The sequence below is a fragment of the Agelaius phoeniceus genome, chromosome 9, assembly GCF_051311805.1.
Source record: "Agelaius phoeniceus isolate bAgePho1 chromosome 9, bAgePho1.hap1, whole genome shotgun sequence".
Taxonomy (NCBI): Eukaryota; Metazoa; Chordata; class Aves; order Passeriformes; family Icteridae; genus Agelaius; species Agelaius phoeniceus.
The window spans coordinates 20535551-20557569 of NC_135273.1; the positions used below are offsets into that span (position 1 = coordinate 20535551).

Here is a 22019-nt window from a genome sequence, read left to right on the forward strand (position 1 = left end):
AACATAGCCAGAATGGAGGCTGGGATTGGGCTGAGAAAGGAGATTGACTTTGCAGACTTGAGTAGGTAGAATCTCTTCACCTTCAATCAAGTCATGTTATTTGCACATATTTTGGTAAATTTCTAGTTGGCTTGAATGTTCATGTCACCACTGGTGAAATCTACCCAACCTGAAATTTAATCAAAGACAGATATGTCATATCATCCTTTTTTTTTGTCCTGGCACTGAAATAGAAAACAAGAGTGGTTCTTGAAAAGGTCCTTTTTGCCACTCTGGTTGTAGTTGATGTTGGAATTAAGAGGGGAAACAAAACAAAGCAAAACAAGCAAACAGCAAAAGGTTTGTATCCTAAAAACACATCTCTGTCTTTAACAGCAGGAGACAAGTGAACCACTATCCACCCCATTTGGAATGAGTGCCTATCCAGCAAGGCAACAATTTCTGAAGCCAGAATAAACATGTGAGTGAGAACTCTTTTCTTTTTCTTCAGTGAAACAAAGAGGCTTTGTAATTGGTACCAGTTATATAATTAAAATTCGTGTGAGATGGCAGTAGAGGGAACAAGCAACCTTTCATCCCATGGAACTAAAGGTGTCAGTACCTGAGGCACCATCAGCCTTTGATGACATGGACTACTCTCAAGTGGACCTCCATGCACTCCCTCTGCACCCCAATTTAAGGCTGGGCCTGGCCCCCTGCTCTCTGCCTGAACCTGTCTGCAGCCCTGCCTCTGGCTTCATCTCCTGGATTGACTTAGGCTGTAGGAAGCTCTTCTTCTGGAAGGATCCCTCATAGACATGGTGTAACGTGAACCCAGTTCTGTCTTTGGCCCTATCTCCTGGGTGGCCTTTGGACCCACGATGCTGCTTTGCCTCCAGCCATGTCTTAAACTCCTGGATGGAACCTCATTGCTCCCTCTTAGCTGGGAGTGTCAACAAACCCTGTTACTAGGAGCCAGCTCTGCCTGCCATGCTCAGACCCTGTGGAACAGTGTCCCATCAATGGTGGCACTGCTGCAATGGAGTCACTCTTACCTTCTGACTTGCCTCAGCTCCTAGCTCGTGCTGTACACTCACAAGAGGCTGGTGCATAGCGGTTGCAGGAACAAATTTAAAAATCAATGGAAGCAATATTCATCTCTTAACTGTCAGCTGCCCAGGTCTTTTCTGGGAAGTACTCCAAGTTGTCCATAATCAAAACCTAAGCTGATTTCTGAAGCCTTTAAGGATGGCCTTCAGACAGACCTTGGCAGTTTGGTGTGGGTCTTTGGACCAACAACTTTAATACCAGATATAGTAAATAAAATCTGAGAGACTAACAGAGTTTTGTAATATATTAAGCACATGAATCATTTTGTGAAAGAAGGTGAAAGAAAGGAAGAATATGCATCTGCATTTATAGAAGAAAACCTAACAATAATGTGTTACTTTTAATCTTCCATGTTAAGGGAGGGGAAAAGCTCTTAATATATTGAACGCAGCATTCCCCAGCCATGATATTCATTTAAAATGCATGACGAACAGGGTAAAAAGGGTCAGAGTTAAGCCATTCAATTGACAAACAGATGATACATCCAGAAGGGAGGAACGGGCCCCCACAAAGCACCCTAAGTCATGCCCTTCTGCTTTGTAATTAATTATTTGTTTCTGTTCAGCTGTGCTCACATTTCTTACCTCACAGATCTCCAAGGCCCACTTGGGGACAAAGTATGCTTAAATGGAGGAAAGGATAATGCAGTTAGTGGGTATGGCTATGCAGGTTGCTAGTCTTACACGGTCTTTCTACTTCATAGTGCTTATAATTTCAGGTAGTTAATTTTTGTATTAATCTTTAATACTTGACAGACTCATCTTCAGCAATAGCCAACCCTTAAAAATGATGTAAATTGTAGCTGGCAAAAATCCACTATGAATGTGCCAGTTCTCAAACGTCAGACCAATAAGCTAATTGAAATGTTTAAAACTAAATCCTGTCCAAGCACTAGAACTCATCCCTATTGAATAAATGTGGCACAATGACATGAAGACACACTATTTAAATAAACTAGCACACCTCTGGAGATGTTTCGATGACAGCACCTCTTTGATAATATTAGGTCAATTCCACAAAGTTTCAGAGGAACTGGTTTACTGCAGCCTGCTCCAGACATGGAGATGAAGAACTGGTGACTGCAAAGGTGACTGACCTGGCAGACAAATCCTTATTAGAACCAACTAACAAAACAAACACAGTTAGGAACTAGAAAAAGTTAAAATATAATAGAAGAGAAAAGAAGTTATTTGCCCCTCTATTTCTGCTACAACTGAATAGAGTTGAGATATCTCACAGGAAAATAAAGACTTTTGGGAAAATAAATGTTTTTTGAAAAGTATGCTATAGGCATTTTGGCACTCACTTTCTGTAATTTAACTGTGGGATATTGCTGGCATAGGCAGGAAGCATTAAGACATTAGTCTTAAGCAATTAGTAAGTATTGCTAAGGATGAACTAACCATGTACTAGTACAAGGAAGGCCTAAATTCCACTTTTAAATTAATAATAACAACTTAAAATTTCCAATAACTCTGCTTTTATGTAGAGTGAAATGGATTCTGCATGGACTACCTGGCTGTATATTCTACTGCATGGTCCCCTTTCCATCTCCTATAATTTCTACATTTCTGCTTTCCCATTTTCTACCCTTTGTGTCAATGAAATCAGTGGTGTAGTAGCAATTTACTGTGGCTCTACCTTAAGTCAAACATTGCTCTCCCTTTGCTCTTCTAGCCATGTTGTCATATACACACTGACACTAGCAGAACACATGAAGTGTTCCATTAATATTTTGACTCTTTCACTTATTATAAATATCTATCAACGTGAAAGTTACACCAAATGTCTCTGGAAGTACATCACTATTCAAGCTGATTAGAATGCTAATGTGGTCACTACATTCATTCTACTCCATGTCAAATTTTTGTGCAATTTATTCTTTTTAAAACTTTGAGTTTGCAAACTTAGCTGCACCTTCTTCTACCAGTTTACTCTTCACAAGAATGCACTGCAAGTATACAAACATGTACCACACATTTCAAGTAATTTTTGTTCCTTTACTAGTCTTTCTGCAAATATCACCTGCAAAACTGATAAAAAGTTGACAGGAGACAAGATTTAGTATTTGAATCACACTGGAATGAGTTATGATAACAGGGCCACACTACCTACATAGGTCATACCTCTCTTCCAAAATCCTTTTATCCAACCAAGGCCTAAGGACTCTTGTCTACATGTCTGTAGAAAACTCAGGGTTAGGGTTGTGAAAAAGCATAAAGCTGCAGTGTGAGTGGCTGCCAAAAGAAAGTGGGACCTGGGTGGAAATCAGCCCAGGAAGAAATCTTTCATTTGGGCAACAGTATCAGAGCCTTAACAGGAAAATTCAGTAAGGTTCAGCAGCTTCTGGTTGACATACAAAGGAATTTAGAATTGTAGCCTATGTAGGGCTCAAAGAGCCCAAAGTCTTTGTTTAAGCATATCCACCTTTCCTCACCACGTCAGCTACTGTACACTGGAACTCAGCACTAAGCACCAGCTCTGTAATCTCCTTTCCATAAACCCAGGCTACTTGCCTAAGTCATGAGCTGTTCCATCCTCCCTTCTCTGCCCCCGATTTTCTGCACAGTTAAAGCCATAGTGGTCTACTCAAATAAAGCAATCTGAGAAATCCATACAGCACTCTTTAAGGCATGAAAAAGTACTTCAATCAGATTTGTTCAGCATACACACAGAACTGAATCATCCCTGTTCTTTCCAAGAAAACAATCTAAGAACCTTTCACTGGACCGCATCATCTGTCTTTCTACTGCACTGATTGCAGGAACTTCCACTCCTAAGACAGGAGTAACACTTTTGTAAGTATATTAGCACCTGAAAATCATAAATATTACAGAAGGCTGAATCTCTGCAAGTTTTCCATCAGACAACCTGGGAGAACAGTGCTTTTCTTTTGCTACATTAGAGTACAGTATTCAAACATATATACTAAATAAACTCCACAAGAATAACCTTCCCTCACTATTCATCCAGACAGAAATGAGCGGGGAAAGAAAATAGAACTCCTTTCCTTCAGCACAGAATTTTGACCAATCCAGTATTCCTATTTTTAATTTTTAATTACATTTATGATATTTCCTGTGGGTTTAAGTCATGAATGCAGTTCCAGTATGCTGGGAGGAACATAAATAGTTATTCCCGAAGGGATCTTACAGCTGTTATGCACGGGTCAGAGACTCTGTGAAACGCAAAATCTGAAACTTTAAAAGCTTTTTAGCCCACATCCTTCCCATTTCTTTTCAAAGGCAGAGTTAATGGATAATGAATGACATTGCCCCAAATTTTGCCCAGAAGGTATGGAAGTAGTAACTCCATCTAAATAAAGTAATATTTAGCAGTAAGCAACCCAGTCTTATCACAGTATCACAGTCCCAGAACTGCATCAGAAATTCCTTCCTGACCTAAATTAACTCATCTGCCACTTTGTGCTGACAACAGTACAACTGAAGACCAGAGACATGAAATTGTTTCCTCTGCAACTCTTTATAGAGGGATGAAAGAGAGTGCAACTTCACACTGCAGCAAAATAGTCCAGCCTCCTCCTAATCCACGTCTCTTTTCTGACATGAGACTGCTCAGGAGGACTTGAGGCCTTACCCTCACCAAGTCTGAATATGTCAGTCCATAAAAATGCAAAAGGTTGTGCACTTACCTTTGATCACAGTCTGGTGAAGGAAAACACTCATCAGTTGCTTCACTCAGGAACAAGGTTCTAAAAAAAATAAAGAGACAAAACAAAATTTAGAACAATCTTTCCCCCTCTCTCTTCCCTAAGTTAGCCTTCAGCAGTGTTGGTAAACATTTACTTAGCAGGAGCACCTTCGCTCTCCACAAGCAAGGTAATGATTACATTACACTAAACAGGGCATGAGGACAGATGGAGGCCCTGACAACAGTCATGTTGGCAATGACTAGACAATGACACAGGGCTGCACTGCAGCAAGCTCAACTCTTTCTCAATGAGTGAGAAAGAGTGGGGCAAGGTGAGAAATGAAAAATGCAGGGGGGAAAAAATCCCCCAGTCAACAAACCAGGATCCCGGATTTAGAACCATAAAGGAAAAAGAAAGTTCACAGAACAAGCAAATTCAGTATGAGCTGAGAGAACTGGAAATGCCAGCACAATCTGAAAGGGATTTCTCACACCTGTTCATTAATATTGTCGTCTTTGAAACAACCAACAAAGCAAACTATAAGATGTTACCTTCTTTTGTCTTAGCCACAGCTAAATCAGTTCAGTAAAACTTCAATGGTATGACAAAGTCTGTGTAGTTTATTCCCAAAGCCTTCCAAATTAGGTATACTGTGAAATAAAAACAAGCTACCCCAAGGAGGGAGTCACACCCTCCTCCACACCTCTGCCTGGCTGGCGATCACAGGGATGGAAGTACTCTGTGAAGCAGCTGAAGCTCAGATGAAGCTCAGGAAATGTGTCTGTGTACACACACACTGAGACAGGCACACGGAGCAGCTGGCCAGAGAGGGCATCTCAAGAGCCACCAACACCCCCAGGGAGGGCACAGACTAGACTGCTATAATTTTACTATACCTGTTGGACAGCCTCTGAAGTCAGATCTTTCACATCAGGTACCTCTGTAGCCTTCCAGTTCACACAGACCCTGATTCAGCAAAAGTTCTGACCTTTGAGTTTCCAATAATCTTTAATACCTCTACAGCCAATTACTGCACAAGAACCACACTTGCCCTGCCTGTAAATATAATGAAGCACACCCAGCTCTCTGCCTTCCTCATATAATTACAAGAGCAAAAGTTTTTCCTCTTTCCTGGTTAGATAAAGATTAGTTTAGTAAAAAAAACACCTATCCTTTTGCAGGACACAATTTTTCTCTTTTCTTTTGATCCATAATTCTTATCTTCCTTCATTAAATAGTTTGAGAAAGCAGAATAAGAAGCCCTGCATGCCTGGCCTCCGCAGATCCCAAAACACCAGGGGTAAACTTTGGAACAGCCAGATGAAACCACAAAACAACTAAACTACAGAAGATGTGAATGTTTGATTTCACTGTAAAAAGAATAGACAACTAAAGAAACATTTTTTCACAGTACAATCCCATGAGAGTCATTGAGAAAAACAGTCAAATTAGGAAGTTAATTACTAGCAGAATTTATAAAATTCTACCCTCATGGTAGTCAGTAAGACCCACACAAGCAAATAGACCAATATCCAACTACTAGCATTTAACAGAAGTTTCCTATAGGGGTTAGCTCTCTGTTTCACTGCAAAGTATCTTGCACTCTCTGGTGTAAACTATTACCAAGATGCTGATTTGGAACAGGATACAGTATCACTCTGATCTAGTTGATTGTACTTTCCAGAATACAGAAAACTTGAAAAAACCCGAAAGGATTAGCAAATAGCAAATGCAGGGGAGACACTCAGAGAGGAACTTAAGTTTCAAATGATTTTGTCTTCAGCTTTTAAAAATTCAACTTACTCCTGCTTACAGAAACTCAGAAAATTGTTACAGGAAGGAGGTGAAGAAACTGCTCTTTGTGCCAATTTTCCACTAAGGCATGTCAAAACAGATACAAGTAGAAATGCAACAGAGCTTGGTAAGAAGGTGGCAGAATTCAATGCCAGCTGAATGGCGCAACAGGGAATTTAAACTGAATGCAATAATTGATAAGTGATTAAACACAAAGAACAGAGCAATATTATCAACCAGACAGAAAAATCTATCGGTAAAATAGACTGGACTTGGCCAAATCTGATTTCGCTACAAGATTTATTTTACAGAACCTCAATTAAAGGAGCGTGAAGTCATCTTGAAAGGGATGACACGGTCATCATTTCCACAGAAAGCCAAGTGAGGTGGCAAAAAACATACCTAATGATTTCCCATTTCCCTCCTCCATACATACTCTTGTGCCTATGTCATCCCTAAAAAGCAAACAGATCTGTATGTTTGCAAAGCTCTCAACACACAAAGTGTACATTGCACCATTATCAACAGCTGCTTAATACCAGCTCCCAAATGCTGAACAGAAGAGGCAACCCCACATTTCATCTCTAGGCATCAAAGCACTTACTAATGGAAACGAAACTCTGCCTAGCACACAATTAAGTGATTTTGGAAGGATGTCATTAACTCTAGAAGCATCATATCTTTTCCCATGTTTGTATTTACTTGCAAATTTACCAGCCATAACAGCGGAGTGGGAAAGCTCAGGAGCTTGTGTGCCAGCCAGGCAGGCTCCTGCAGGAACTCCTGTTAGTCAGGGTGTGCACCACACAGAGACTCAATAAGCAGTGACATTGGTACTCCTGACAGCTTTATTTCTTCAAACACCAGTCACACTGGAAGTTTCGCTTTACTTTTTTACTCCAGAATAAAGCCAAATCTCAGTATAACAGATGGTGCCTGGAAATCCCATGACACATATGAGAGCACGTGTGTGGTCCCCCTTCACCATTATAAGATAAAACTGCTTTCAGGAAAATGAGAAGGGTGCTTGGTTTTTTTAAGCATAAAAACCTTAATATTTACACTAATCAAATATAACAGGATCCTCTTAGTCAGAAGAATAGTATTCATATAGGAGCCCAACCAGGCAGAACTATTTTCCCATGAAGATCTTATCCTCAGTCTGGGCAAACAATCCAAGTCACACTAGGCAGACAACAGTTCTACCCTGTATGTCTCTGTAGCAATTACACCAAAGAAACACGACTGTCCTTAGCTTAAAAATATTAATCATTTTAAAAGCCCAAAGCACAGAGAAAATATATAATGATAAAGCATACATGGGGAAAAGAGAATATAGCTTGATATAGTCAAAATAGGCAAATATTCACAGGAATATGAGAAGAGAAAGAAATATAGAAATAGAGAGTAGGACACAGAATATTACTTTTTACATGCTTGCTCAATGTTCAGCCCCAAATTCAGCTTAGCCAATGCTCAGAAACAGACATATCTTCAGGATTTTCCTCACACTTCAGGAATGATAGCCTTCTTTCTCTTTACACAGAGTCTTCTCAAGCTCTGCTCCTCACTGCTGCTACTTTCCAAAATGCCCAGATAGCTGATTGCTGATGATTAAGATTGCAGGTGCAGTCAGTTGATGAGGAATACACAAATGTTGAACAGACTGTTCCCTCCTCCCTCGGGGCTCCCAATTGTCACTGAGGTTGACTGTACAAACGCTCAAACTGTCACCAAACCTTCCCACATATGGAAACAGATACCTGATCCATCCAGAGAAGTCTCCACTACCACATATTTGGGAAGTATATTTGAATACACTATTTTACTCTCTCATTCCTCTTCCTTTACGTTTTCTGGCGTGCAGAGGTAAAACAATCTGCTGCACAAACCTATTTTGAAAGACTACAAATGATGCAGTTGCTTGATCCTGCTGTACATTATGCCTGGAAGAAAAATCTTTGCATAAATCAGTAATCATGAGACAATAATACAGATTATGGATACTGAGAGAGCAGTGCCAGAACAATCTGAGGAGAGCATTATCAATTCTTTCAATGCTAAAGGTACAAGGACTTGGCTGCCTAATTTTACTTGATTTTATGAAGTCAACAATCTGACTGTGGTTGAATTGTAAGGAAGAATGGCATCTGAAAAAAGGTACACATGATCAACCAACCTGAGTTCAAGGAACACCACAAATGCTTTGAGATTAGCAGTCAGAAAAGCCTGGAGATTCTCTAGGACACTGGGTTATGATCAGGGAGAAGTGTCAGTACTTAGAGACTGACACATGGAAACACAACTAAAGCAGCTCTGTGTGGCATTGTTTGAGAGCCACTGACCCAGAAAGGCACTAAAGTAAAGCTGTACATAACACTCCCAATGCAGGCAGCCCTCAGCTCTCTGCTCTTCTGCTGGAAGGGAAACACTGCATGAAGCTCCACAATTTTAGAGCTCACATTAAGAGCTAAAGGAGCTTTGTGCTTGCAATGAAATAAAAATTTCTGCTCACCTTCTTAATTTCCTTTCATATCTCAAGTTAAAAGCTCTCTGCTGCCATCCTTCTTTCTTTTCCCCTCTCTTACTCTAGCCTTTCAGAGTAATTCTGAGTCAATCAGCTTAAATTCCCTGTGTTTCCATGCAAACATCTGACTTTCCTGGCTTCACTGGAATCTCAGCAAAGGCCCCCCTCCCACTCCTCTCATCCCAAGACATTGAGGCATGCACAACTTTCCCTGAGCATCATTTCGGAATAAGGCCACACTTGTGTTTTTAAGAGGGGCATCCAGCCAGCTGGAGGTTTCTTTATGGCTTCACTAAGTGAAAAGCCTTTTAGACTTGTAGACTGAGCCAAAACCTTGACCTACCATGCCCTTGTGGGGCCAACAACATTCTTCCACTACTTGAGAGAGAAAGTACATGAACTGTCAGTTTGGACAATGCACTCAGGCACATGGTGGGATTCTTGGGGTGTCCTACACAGAGACAGGAGTTGGACTCGTTGATCCTGATGGGTCCCCTCTAAGTCAGCATATTCTGCTGTTTTACGGTTCTGACTCCATGCAAAAATCATCCAAGTGAGTATTATCATTGTGTACTATCAGTGTTTCAGTAGAAAAAAACCACAGAAAGGTCCCATGTGCAGGGCAAATATTTTTTAAGACTTTGAATCAACTCTGCTCCATTTTAAGGCAGTTAGAAAAAAAAATTCTAAAGCAGAAGATTTGGTTTGAGTTTCAGAACACATTCCAGTGTCAGTGTGAGAATCTGATCAAATGCTTGTCAGAACCATCAGAAGCATTTCCTGAATTGAACAAGCACTGGGTCAAGATCTAAATTTATGTTATGTCAGTATTTGTACATACATTTACAGATATAAACACCATGCTGTACACTACTATTGTAATTTTTTTGCGTGTAATTGTCTAAGCATTACACATGAATCACAGCAAAGGGTTGGGTTTTTTAATAATATTAAAAAATTCCTTCTCCTTTGGGACCCAGCCATAACCCATTCTTATCTCTGTAATAACATAGATTTTCATCTCACTAATCTTCTTCCATCCTCAATACAAAAAGAGAATTTGTAAAGTGGATGACTAACCAACCCCCTTTCAGTAAAGCATCACTCTGCTTAGGTGTTTTGACACTCCTAAGCTGTATTTTTCTACTAAATTTTTTTTGAAAATGCATGTTCCTTTTGTTTCCCTAGATTTACAACAGACAAAGTCAGAGACAATGCTCCATCTGAGTTACCTCATAAATCAGCAAAAACATAAGGGGAAACTGCCTTTACCATCTTAGCAGTGCAAACAGAAACTTGTCCAGCCTTAGATAACAAACCATCTTGCTGGTGAACTGCATAACCCTCACACTGTCCTGAACACACCCACGCTCCCATGAACTAAGGCTCCTGCAGATTATAAGGCTTTTCATGGGAAACAGTTTTTCTCATTCCTTCTCTTCATCTTAACTACCAGTCTAACCTGAATTGTATAAACCAAAGGAAAATAACTTCCCAATATAAATAATAAAGAATAAATAACTGCCAACACTTAAACCACTTTGTACTTCCAACCACCATTTTCACCAGGCTCTGCCATCTCACCATCACCCAGACTCAAGTCTGACTCAACTGTCAGAAGAAAAACAGAACTGTTCAAATACAACAGCATTTAGGCCTTCTGTCAACAGAATAGCAGAGCTCTCCCTAAAACAGGCTAAGTATAGTTTTTCTGATCTACAGGACAGCAAAACTGAGGAAGAGAACATGAGCTTGAACACTTACCATGTCAGCAGCAAAACTGGGCATGTGAAGACACAGGAACAGAGTTCACAGGCACTAACCATTGCCTTTTTGCCTCTGGAGCACTATTTTGTGTCCAACCAGAGCATTCCCCTAATTTTCTCCTCCCATGGAACACAGGCCATGTTCTCTGAGGTTCCTGGCATAGGCCAGGGCTGAGACTGTGATGCTCTCAGGGTTTTATCTTCCAGGTGTCATCCTATATCACCACAAACATTAAATACCCAACATTTAATATAGGTCACCTCAAGTGTTTACCAAAGGGAAAGGGCAGATTTTGATGAAAAAAATAACTTCCCACTAAAAATCACAGTTCCTTCCTTTTTCTTCCTAGCACCTTCTCTCCTATTCCAGCTCACCCTCAGTTTTAATAGTTTCCCTACCAAAGAACATCCCACATTGCATCACAAAATACAGAAAGAAATTTTCTGCAAGAAGATTAATACCTTCTTACCTAGAAGAGCACAAGTAGTTCTAATAAAATCAGATTTTAGAGGTTATCTGAGCCATCTTTTCCCATTTTCAATGGCAGCTGGATGACAGTTTTCTGTCTTTTTCACTGCCTCTCTTGTCTATCTCTGCAGGACTCAAGCTAATAAAGCTTCCCATTAATGAAATGACTATGCCAAGGTACTGGCAGATGGTCCTGTGTTCCAAGCACATCTTCCCATTCCCTCCCTCCCAGAAGTCCTAATCTATACACAGTGTAATCGCCACAAAAACATATGCTCCCTGACAGAGAGCTTCCCTCCCATTATCTCTGTACTCCAGGGGATTGCCCCTGAAACCTCAGTGACACAAAGCAACTCCCTTCCTACTCAAGTCTCAGTTTCCTATATGCCTGAACAGACATTCAGCAGGTCATGGCTGAAGTACCTGTACAAGGCTTAAAATCCATATTAATCTGTCTGTGATACTGCCCATAGCCTAGGCTATTTCTGAGTAAAATGCACTGACACAAATCCATACTTTTTAAAAAAGTAATATATAGCTGATATTTCTTTTGTGCAACACTTTGTTACTGCTTTACTTACAGGTTCCTAATAACAGTGCACGAGCCTTTCTCAAAGACAAAAGCCACAAAGGGTAATTTATTACATTGGTTACCAGGAAATCTCTTGAGCAACACTTTCACTTAAATGCTGAGTCAGTTACTAATTGGGTATCTCATATATCTTAAAATAATCTGTTTGTTTCATCTGCTGGCTCCCTCTCCCCCATCAATTTAATCAGATTATTGTGATTGATGAATTCATTTATATGGTCATTGTATCCTGAGAGCAGAGCAACTTCTAGAGAGAAAGCTTTAGGAAGGAAGAGCAAATATCTCCCTTTTGCACACACAGATAGCTTCATGCAGAGGAACAAAAGAATGCTATCAGTTTCCCAGCTGTGGGCAGGGCTGCACAAAGGATATTTCTAGACACTTCAGATCACTGTGGCTGGCTCTGCAGGAGCCCCTCAGAGAAGATGAGGGATATGATGGGAACAGACAGGTCACCATAATATGAAGGGTTGTTTTAGCTCTCAAAATTGACTCCAAACCTTCTGAAACATCACTTCTTTACAGAGGAAGAGAAAATTTTTATTGTCACTACTTCTCTGCATTTAATCCCAACAGTACTGAATAACTTTTCCACACTGCAGATAGGGAAAAACCCCTAACAGAAAGTAGAAAAGCTTCCTTTTAATCTTTGCTGCCTCCTTTTCAACTTCAAGTTGAAAGTCTTCAAAGTAAGACCTTTTCTCATACCTCCTAACACTTCAAGTCACTGACTGTCATAGGGAATAACTTCAGCTTAGTAACTCCAAAATGGTCTACCTTACAAAAGGTGAGAGTTAAAAAGCTGGTTCATTTTCAAGTGAAACAAAAACAAACGGGTCTAATGCAGGCAACAGTGGACAGGAGAAAAACACTAAGAAACATTCGTTAGCCAGGAGTAAAAATAAGATAATTATGTTTCTGTATCTATTGTCATTCAAAAAATAAGGAAGCCGAAACGCTTTGACAGCACATTTCCCCAATCTTCCCAAACACTATAGGAAAGGAAAAAAAGTAAAGAATTTGGCACTTACCAGGAAAATCAGTAACTACAGAAAAGCATGCAAGAGCATTGCTCAAGTTCCCAGGAGTCATCACCTCAGGAGCTGAGGAAGATGATATAAATAACCTCTACTTGTGCTTACTAGATGTCTGAAACTGCATTCACTCTCCCTTGAGCTGTAACTTTATATCTTTCTAAAAACTTCATAAACCAGATGAAAAACATGTATCTTAAAAACATCGTCAGACACCAAATTTCTAATGAAGAAATCTAGACTCTACCTTCTGCGGTCTGTCAGAGCAACAACCAAGGTGACACTGAGCATTTGAAGATCAAAAAGGCTCTCGGGTGAGCATTTCTTGAATGAAGAATTTGGATGAGGATTACTTTCGGAGGAGAGCCAGTCTGATAAACAGCAGCAAGCAAACAGGAAAAGCTACTTGTTGCAGGGAGAAATGCACAACAGGCTTCCAGAAACTAACCGAAACTAACCACACCATACATAATTACAGCAATTCATTACTGTTACATGGCTTCACACACTTGGAAATGCATTTTCCCATTCTTAGTCTGGGAGAAGTGTGCTTATTCATGAAAACTGAAAGGGAACGCGTACTAAACAGTTTTGAAAAATTCTAGAACAAAGTGTGAGAATGGAACATTTGATATGGCATTATCTTGCAAATGTCTCCGGATTCTTCTCTGGTCACTGTGTGGGCAGCACATTCCCAGGACAGAGAGCAGGGTAGGCGGGAGAAAGGGGACTGTAAAACTATTCATGAACAGAATTTCGTCTTCACCCGCTGAGGTTCACTAGGGACCTAGCGGAGCTGTCGGGAGGAGGGAGGGAAAGGGTTGTTTCCCTCAGGAAGTGAGGGCACACGGAGCCTGGCACCGCCCGCCTTGGAGGAGGCCGAGCCAGGAGAGCGCAGCCCCCGCTGCTCCGGGCCCACAGAGCCCGGCTCGGGCTGGGCCCTCCGCAATCGCTCTTGGATGTGCCAAGTGCAATCCTTCAAGAGGAAAGTTAATCCATCACAGTGGAGCTCTTACAAAACAGCCAGCCCTTTCCCCATCCCCCGCACAAATAAAAAAATAAAAAGTCTTATCACCCACATTTCCCCTGAGCCCAGCAAAGCTTAGGGATGCTCCCCGAGGCAGACAAACTAAAGAGGCCAGTGGAGACCCTGCGCTCGCTGCTGCGCTGACAAACGAGGCCTGCGGCACCCAATGCCTGCAGAGTCAGGTCCCCACCTATGTCATCACTCACCTTGCTGCTGCAAGCACTGGAGCCATCCTAAATCTTCCTGCTACAGGAAACATCAGAAAATGCCCCAACACACAGCACATTAATTCTGACTTAGAATGCTGGTAGAAATAGAAAATGCAGACCGCACTCTCTAGGGAAGGATCTGCCCAGTATTTTGCTTCCAAGCATCTTCTGCCAGCAGATCCTCCTTTCCCCCATTGAGCAGTGCCCTCTGTGACACAGGGCAGCTCTACAACCAAGGCAACGTGAGAAAGCAAGGTCTGTCTGGGGCTCTGACCATGAGGACAGATTTTGAAGCTGTGGGATGAAATAACATGCCATTGCTAACAAGTGGATGATAAGCCCTGAGTATGTAGCAGACAGCTACTAGTACAGGCTGCCTATGGAGAGAACAGCACTGAATAGTGCCCACAAGGCAGGGGGCAAAGGAAAAGGTGGGGGAAACACAGCTGGAGAATCCTGATAACTGGTTTATCTGTGCAGCCCATCATTACTCCAGGTATCTCTCACAGCTGAGGGACATGGAAATCAGAATCTGTGAAATAGCCCTGGCCCCTTTAAAAATGTTCTCCTTGTGAGAGACAGAAGATGCATTCATACACGGTAGACTGCAAAAATGGTAAAAGTGAGTGTTTGGGGTCTTCTGAGTTCAGGGTTAATTTCTGTCCCATTTTTAGACCAGTAACATCTGGGGCTCAAGAGGCTGATGTAGGATGAAGAATGATATAAAAGAGAGAGAAAATTACTCTGCCATGCAAGAAGTGAACGATCTAACAAGCAGAATCAAAATGCAATAGAATGACAGAAGTCAACAGGCTGCAATCACAGAGGGCTACAAACCAGAATACATCACACTAATGAGGTAGGAAAAGATTTGTCATATGCAGAGGATTACAGAGAGTATAATAAAAACATTTTCTATTAGGAGAAAAACAGAATCTAATTCATATGGAAACAACTTTCATATCATACAAATCATGGTACAAAATACAGAACAGAAATTCAAAGAATGGCAGGTAACACTGATATAAAACAAGCTGTTTGAGAAAATCATAATACTGATGACAGAAAATACAACTATTTGAACTAATCAAACAACAGTAGAAAACTATTTCAAAGATTTGAAGTCACAAATGCTGTACTCTAAACATACAGAAATGGTAGTGCAATGAGTTTTTGATTAATAAATCTGAATTCTGCAGCTTACAAATGAGTTCAAATGAAGGATTTGGGCTTTTGTGCTGTATTCCTGCAGCATCCAAAACAGCTAGCACCTGACCTGTGGAGGACTCTATGCACTTTGGCAATACAAACAGACTGTAATCCAAACAGTAACTTCATATGTACATGTATTTCTCTCAGGAGAATTTAATTATGTAGAGGAAACATGAGGACACATTATATTTAAGCAAAGTACTAAACGGTGAAAATTATAACCACTCATACTTCTTGTTGAACGGGGTCATAAATAAATTACTAGCTCAAAAAAAGAGGAAAAACCAGACACCTTAATGAAGGTCCACTGTGTGCTTGATAAAAAATGACAATAAAAATACACATTAAGTTATATTAAGATGCATAAGAAACTAAGAGATGAGTAGTACAAGAACTAACATGTGCATTCCACTGTGAAACACTGTTCAGTTCTCACCAGTTGATCCTAAAACAACAGAACATTGAAGTAATGGACTGGAATTACTAATTGACAAAAACAAAGACAACCATCTGAAGTCTGTTGCATTTGTGATTTTTTTGTTGTTGTTGGGGTTTTGTTTTTTGTTTTATAAAATATAACATGCATTTAAGAAGCACATGAAAAAATCCTCAACAGTCAAGAGGAGAGGCTGGTCAGATTAAGAACTATTAATTTAGTTTCCTAATAAAAGAACAAGGGAATACATAATGCTACTCAGGGCAAAAAATGTGGGTCATTTGAGATTATATAGTTACACATCATACACAATTATCCTGTAGTGCTTACTGTAGAATTACACTGATGTTAAGAAAATTATAAAACATTAATATTCGTAAGTAGAATATTTGAATTAGAAGAATAAATAGCCATCAGAAAAAAAAGGAAACATGATCTTTTCAAAGAAAAACATAACAGTAAACACCTAGGATAAATGTAACATAATTTTCTACAGAAGTTTTTTCTTTAACAGAGCTACTGCTCACAAAGGAAAGACTTGGAATCTTGATCAACAGATGCTCTGCTCCTCTAAGGAAAATGGAAAAGACATACCAGCAGCAGTTTCATCTGCAGAAAAAGCCACATAAATGATATCACTATGGTGTGATAAAGTCTTATGAAAAGTGCCACAGAAAGACAGAACAAAGATCTTCTAGTTTAAGCTTAAGAAAAGAGGACAACAGGAGGACATACAGTCAAAGCTGTAACAGAAGGCAAGATAACTAATCAACAACACTGGGCCAATGTTTTTAAAATCAAGGAGGTTTTGTACACATTTTGAGCATTTCTGGAGATTTTTAAAATATGATTTAAGGATTGAGACCCTTAAATATGAAGGACAGACCACTGTTGGTCCTGCAGCAAATATGAGGAGAGAGAAAACAGAATTTTTGTTGCATGCCACATGCTGTTTACCAGTAGTGTGGGTGGTTGGTGTTAGGCAGAAACAGCTTAAAAAAAAAAAAAGCCACTGAAATACCTCCAGCAAGAAAAGAAGCATTCTAACCCTCTGCTCTCACATTTTCATCTTTTCAACTATTTCAGCTACATAAAGACAAAGTGATCTTGCAGGTAGTTTGTTCCATCACTTGTGGTTACTTTTCTCATCTAAAATGACTAAGCTGGCACCATGTCTTATGGTCTCAGGGTACCTCAAGGGCTGGCTGCCCCAACAGAAAGAGTGGAAAGCCCAGGGCACTTAAGGGCCACACACATATCTGAACATTGTGGGCAGAGCTGTGTGTTGGTGACAATCCCAAGCAAGGAGAGTGACAGAACAGGTCTAAGGGTCACCCAAATGTTCAGTTCATAGCAAAAGGACTGAACAAGACTGTGGGGTCCATCCAGGAAACAAGGCTGGAGACAGAAGAGGAGACAGGTACACCTATCATGCCACTCAGACTGGGACTGAAGGCTGAGGCTTGAGTTGGAGGAACTCCCTGGACTCCTGGGGAAACAAGGGCACAGGCAGAGGCCCAGAATGAAGGTTTTCAGGACATTGGTGCCTTCAGGGCTGGTGCTTAGCTGCTTTCTGCAACCTCTGAGTGCAAGAAAGGACTGAGAACATCTGAAGGAACAGCGGATGATGTGCCAAAGATCAAGGGTGGTTTATATCACACATTCTACTGTCCCCACGGGAATATTCAGAAAATTACAGATCTCTGAGGGTTTTTTTACTCCTGGGAATATATATAAAATTACAGATATTTGAGAGCAGTTTTCTTACAAATTATGTAAACATATTTCCGCCAGAGAGGGTGGGGGAGGATGGGAGGTGTAGAGAGTTGGGAAATACTTCTTTCCCACTTCACCTGCACTGGAGTGCTCTTCTGTAATTGCTCGTTCAACCCATACTGGCCTCTTTATACCAGTGCAGTCTCCACTCAACTATATCTTAAAAGGTCTGAAGCAGCATTTTGCCTCCAGCAATCACCATCCCAAGTGTTCTAAATGCTCTTGACAATACAGGCAATACAGCTGCACGCCCTTCTTCAAGGCTCTGCTAGTGTCTCTCACACCCTCCTCGAACACAGCCCCGGGAAGGGGAGCCTCACCTGCAAGAAAAGGCACTCCTGGAAGTTAGGGAAGAGCGAGGAGGTGTGACACGAACAGAAAACAGCAAACCTAAAGAGAAGATAAAATCTTGTGGACTAATTCCTTCCACATGAGCAGTGCTGGGCTTGTCTACATCGATACTGTTGTTTAAAATTTCCTCTGTTCCAGTGCTGCCAGTGCCCGCGGGGCTGACGCGTGAAGCGCCGCTCTGCACCAGTTTCCCAGGCACAGCCATGATTACACAGCCTCGCTGCCGCTGCGAATGGGACACATCCGCTCCTCGCCTTCCTGGGATTTCCCTGCTTTAAAACACTTGACAAGCACGGTTTAAAATTTAAAACCATAACAACACGCTTCTCTGCATGCTGGAGGAAAAATCCAGGCCCAAGGGTATAATTTCATACATTTGGTTAAGCCATGAAGAAAGGTACTGTGGATGCAGAAAAAAAAACCAGCCTTCTGTGATTTGTTGGGGTTTGCCACATAAAACTGCAAACATTGAACTTACGATTAAAAATCACACACCTAGTTTTTTTTGGTCAAGTAGCTTAAAAATGTAAAAGTACACAAAGTTGTTAGCAATGTTCAGCTAACAGTTACAACACACTGACCTCTACCTTAACTCACATGGTTTTAACATCAAAGCCTGCTTAAAACTATTTAAATACCAACATTCTTAAGCATAGCAGACATGCTGCACACTCAAATGGAGCCAGCCTGCTGCATGTGAAAGCCAGTTTCTGTAGTTACTCCCCCTTATTTCCCAGGCTAAGCTTACCTGCTCTCCAGAGCAAGAGTTTCCTGTTACATTTCTGACTGAGAACAGTAGTGTTTCCCTGCTCTATCACCCTTGGACTACTACTTTTTATTTCCTTGCCATGGGCTGACCCTGCCTGGATGCCAGGTGCTCACCCAAACTGCTCTATCGCTCCCCTCCTCAGCTGAACTGGGAGAGCAAATATAATGAAAGGCCCATGGGTCAAGATAAGGACAGGGAAATCACTCACCAATTATTGTCATAGGCAAAACAGACTCGACTTCGGGAAAAAATTCATTTCATTCATTACCAATCAAAACAGTGTTGGATAATGAGAAATAAAACCTTATCTTAAAAACACCTTCTGTCTTTCCAGGTTTCACTTTATTCCTGATTTTCCCTACATCCCCCCAAGCAGTGCACAGTGAAGGGGAATGGGAGTTGCAGTCAGTGCATCACACATCACACCTCTGCTGCTCCTTCCTCCTCATGGAGAGGACTCCTCACACTCTTCCCCTGCTCCAGCACAGGTTCCCTCACTTGAGACAGTCTTCTACAAACTTCTCCAAGGTGAATCCTTCCCACAGGCTGCAGGTCAAGAACTGCTCCGGCGTGGGGCCCTTCCAGAGGGTGCAGTCCTTCAGGAACAGAGGGGTTCCCTGGGGGTCCCAAGTCCTGCCAGCAAAGCTGCTCCAGCTTGGGCTCCTCCCCATGGGTCCACAGGCCCTGCCAGGAGCCTGCTCCAGCACAGGCTTCCCTCGGGGCCACAGCCCCCTTTGGACACATCCACCTGCCCCACTGTGGGGCTCTCCACGGGCTGTAGGTGGATGTCTGCCCCATCATGGCCCTCCGTGGGCTCTGGGGGCACAGCTGCCTCACCATGGTCTTCACCTGGGGCTGCCATGAAATCTCCACCCCGGCAGCTGGAGCACCTCCTGCCTCCCCTTGTGCAAGGACACTGATGCCTACAGAGCCGTTCCTCTCACATCTCCTCACTCCTCTCATTGGCTGCAAATGCTGCTGCACAACTTGTCCCTCTCCTAATTCCTTTATCCCAGAGGTGTTACCCTATCTCTGATGGGCTCAGCCTTGGCCAGCAGCAGTTCCATCTTAGTAGCAGCTGGTATTGGATCCATCAGACACAGGGAAAGCTTATAATACCTTCTCACAGAAGCCAGTGCTGTAGCCCTCCCTCTAGCAGAACCATGGCATAAAAACCCAATAGATTCCCTTTTTGCCAACTGCAGTGGAGACTAGCACAGAGCTTCTTTGTTTCAAGTGAAAAGTCTGCACCATTTCCCCAGTGGCTCTGCAGGTGCCCTTTCCATTGTGGATGGGGAGGAACCAAAGGCTGCACTGAAATTCCAATGTGGCTCTCCTGCTGTACACGTGGCAGGTGTACAGAAACTCCCTGCTATGACTGACTGAGCAGGAAGGGCACTGGGGAGTCCACCTGCTTGTGCCATTATAGAGGCTGTAACACTACAGAGATTCTTTTAAATAAGAAACATACAAGGAATCTGAAAGATTACTTACAGAAGGACCAAACAGCACTGGAATTTTTGCAATCATCCATAAAATTAACCAAGAACAGAGCTCTTGTAAAAGCTTGTGTCTCATAAATGACAGCCAAGCAGCAGGAAAGCCTGGTCTGCTAAAGCCCTTCAACACAGGCTTTCTGGATCTTCCAGCATCTTTTCCACTGCATTTGTTACTGATTCTGTGTCTTGAAGGACACTGGAGCAAAAACACTACATAAAGAAAATTATCTGCCATCAGCAGTGATTATAAGGAAATGCCATAATTGAACCAATGTCAAAAAGAGTTTAACTGCTTAACTATCAAATGCTTAACATACTTTGAGCAGAACTTTCAACCCAGCTTCTCAATCATCACTTAAGGCTGCCATTAGTAACATTTGGATCTCCAGAACATTCTGCTGATATCTGCTGGCAAAAGAAATGTTTAGTAGCCTGAAAATTGTCCAGGGGGTAAAATTGCAACAGCTCATTTCAGATGCAGCTATGAAGCTGCAAAATCAAGAGCACAATCCCAGAGCAGCAATCTTCACAAGAATGTTGTTTTGTTTTTTAAACTCTTCTCCTTTCTGTCTTTTAAGGGTCCTGGGTGCAGTTATGATACTCAAACTAGGACTAATCACTATGTACCCTGTAGCATTTTCCCCTTGGTCCTTACTGCTGTGGCTCAAACATTTTTAGCTTCTCTTGAGAACCAGAGCATAGAGAGACACACCGTTCACAGAGACCTTTTATTCCAGACTGCTGGGCTCCAACACACAGTCTTCTAATAAAATTATTTTTAAGACTTATGTCAAGTCAAAAATGTATTAAATTCTTGGCTTCAACAAAATCAAAACTACTCTCTCCAGCCTAGAAGACATATACATTCCAATGTAAAATTTTCACAACTGACTTTTAACTAAAAGCCTTAGACCTTGTGCTTCTAAGTAATAATCTGTTCTCAAAAATATTACCTTTGAACACAGTTTTCTTTAAGGATGAAAGAAAAAGGAGGAATCTAGATTTAAAGATTGTGTGAGCACATGGGGAAATAGGCATTCTGTGCTTATAAATTAACCAGTGCTTGGCACAAGTATTGCATTTTTCCATGTGTTTTCTTCCTTGCCTCCAAAGGAATATATTTTAGTCCTATCAACAAAAGGTACATACAGCAGGTTGAAATTATACATCTTGAAGTTTACACACCAGCAAAGGACTTCTATATACTGTCACCTTCTCCACTCTACCCCCAGTGTAACTCTTAGTCTCTGAGTGAGGTCATTATCCAATAGTCTGCAACAATCTGTTCTACATTCTGGATGCTTGCAGTGAAACCTCAGAAGAGCTAGGGAATAGACAGGGAGTAAAAGCTGGATATGAGAGACCACTCCAGCACTAATACCCCAGATCAATTACCAATATAGATCCACTGCATTAAAAATATCCTGTTTCTGAACCCTTTCTAAAAGCCCCCTTGAGCATGCAGTCCCAACATACATAATGATGGGATAAAAAATGGTAGGAAGGAGATGTAGAAGAAAAAAATCCTAAACATAAGAAAAGGTAAATGTATTCAAATGGACAATCATAAGCACAGTAAAATCTAGACTGAAGCAGGAATTCAGATACAGGGTTCTGGTACCTGATCACAGAATCATTGAGAAGTCTTGCCTACTTCTGTCAGCTTTAACACACAGAAGCCTGCAACAGCAAATCTTTCTGTAATATCCACTGGAAATATTTCAGTACTAGTTTATCTTGCAGCTTGAAGTTATACCTTCTTTTGAAGCTTAGATGAGGTACTTTGATGAGGAAGGCTAAGGCAGGAAAGGACCCCA

At 41.4% G+C, this 22019-nt stretch overlaps 1 protein-coding gene across 3 annotated transcripts in view; it reads right to left on the reverse strand.

Annotated features, from left to right (window-relative positions):
- NDST2 (N-deacetylase and N-sulfotransferase 2) overlaps positions 1-22019 on the reverse strand; it is a 123722-nt gene that overhangs the window by 46322 nt on the left and 55381 nt on the right. For all 3 annotated transcript variants that reach the window (XM_054636863.2, XM_077183219.1, XM_077183220.1), the window contains one exon: positions 4742-4801. The gene's annotated coding sequence lies outside the window, so the exon portion shown is untranslated. The remainder of the gene's footprint in view (positions 1-4741; positions 4802-22019) is intronic.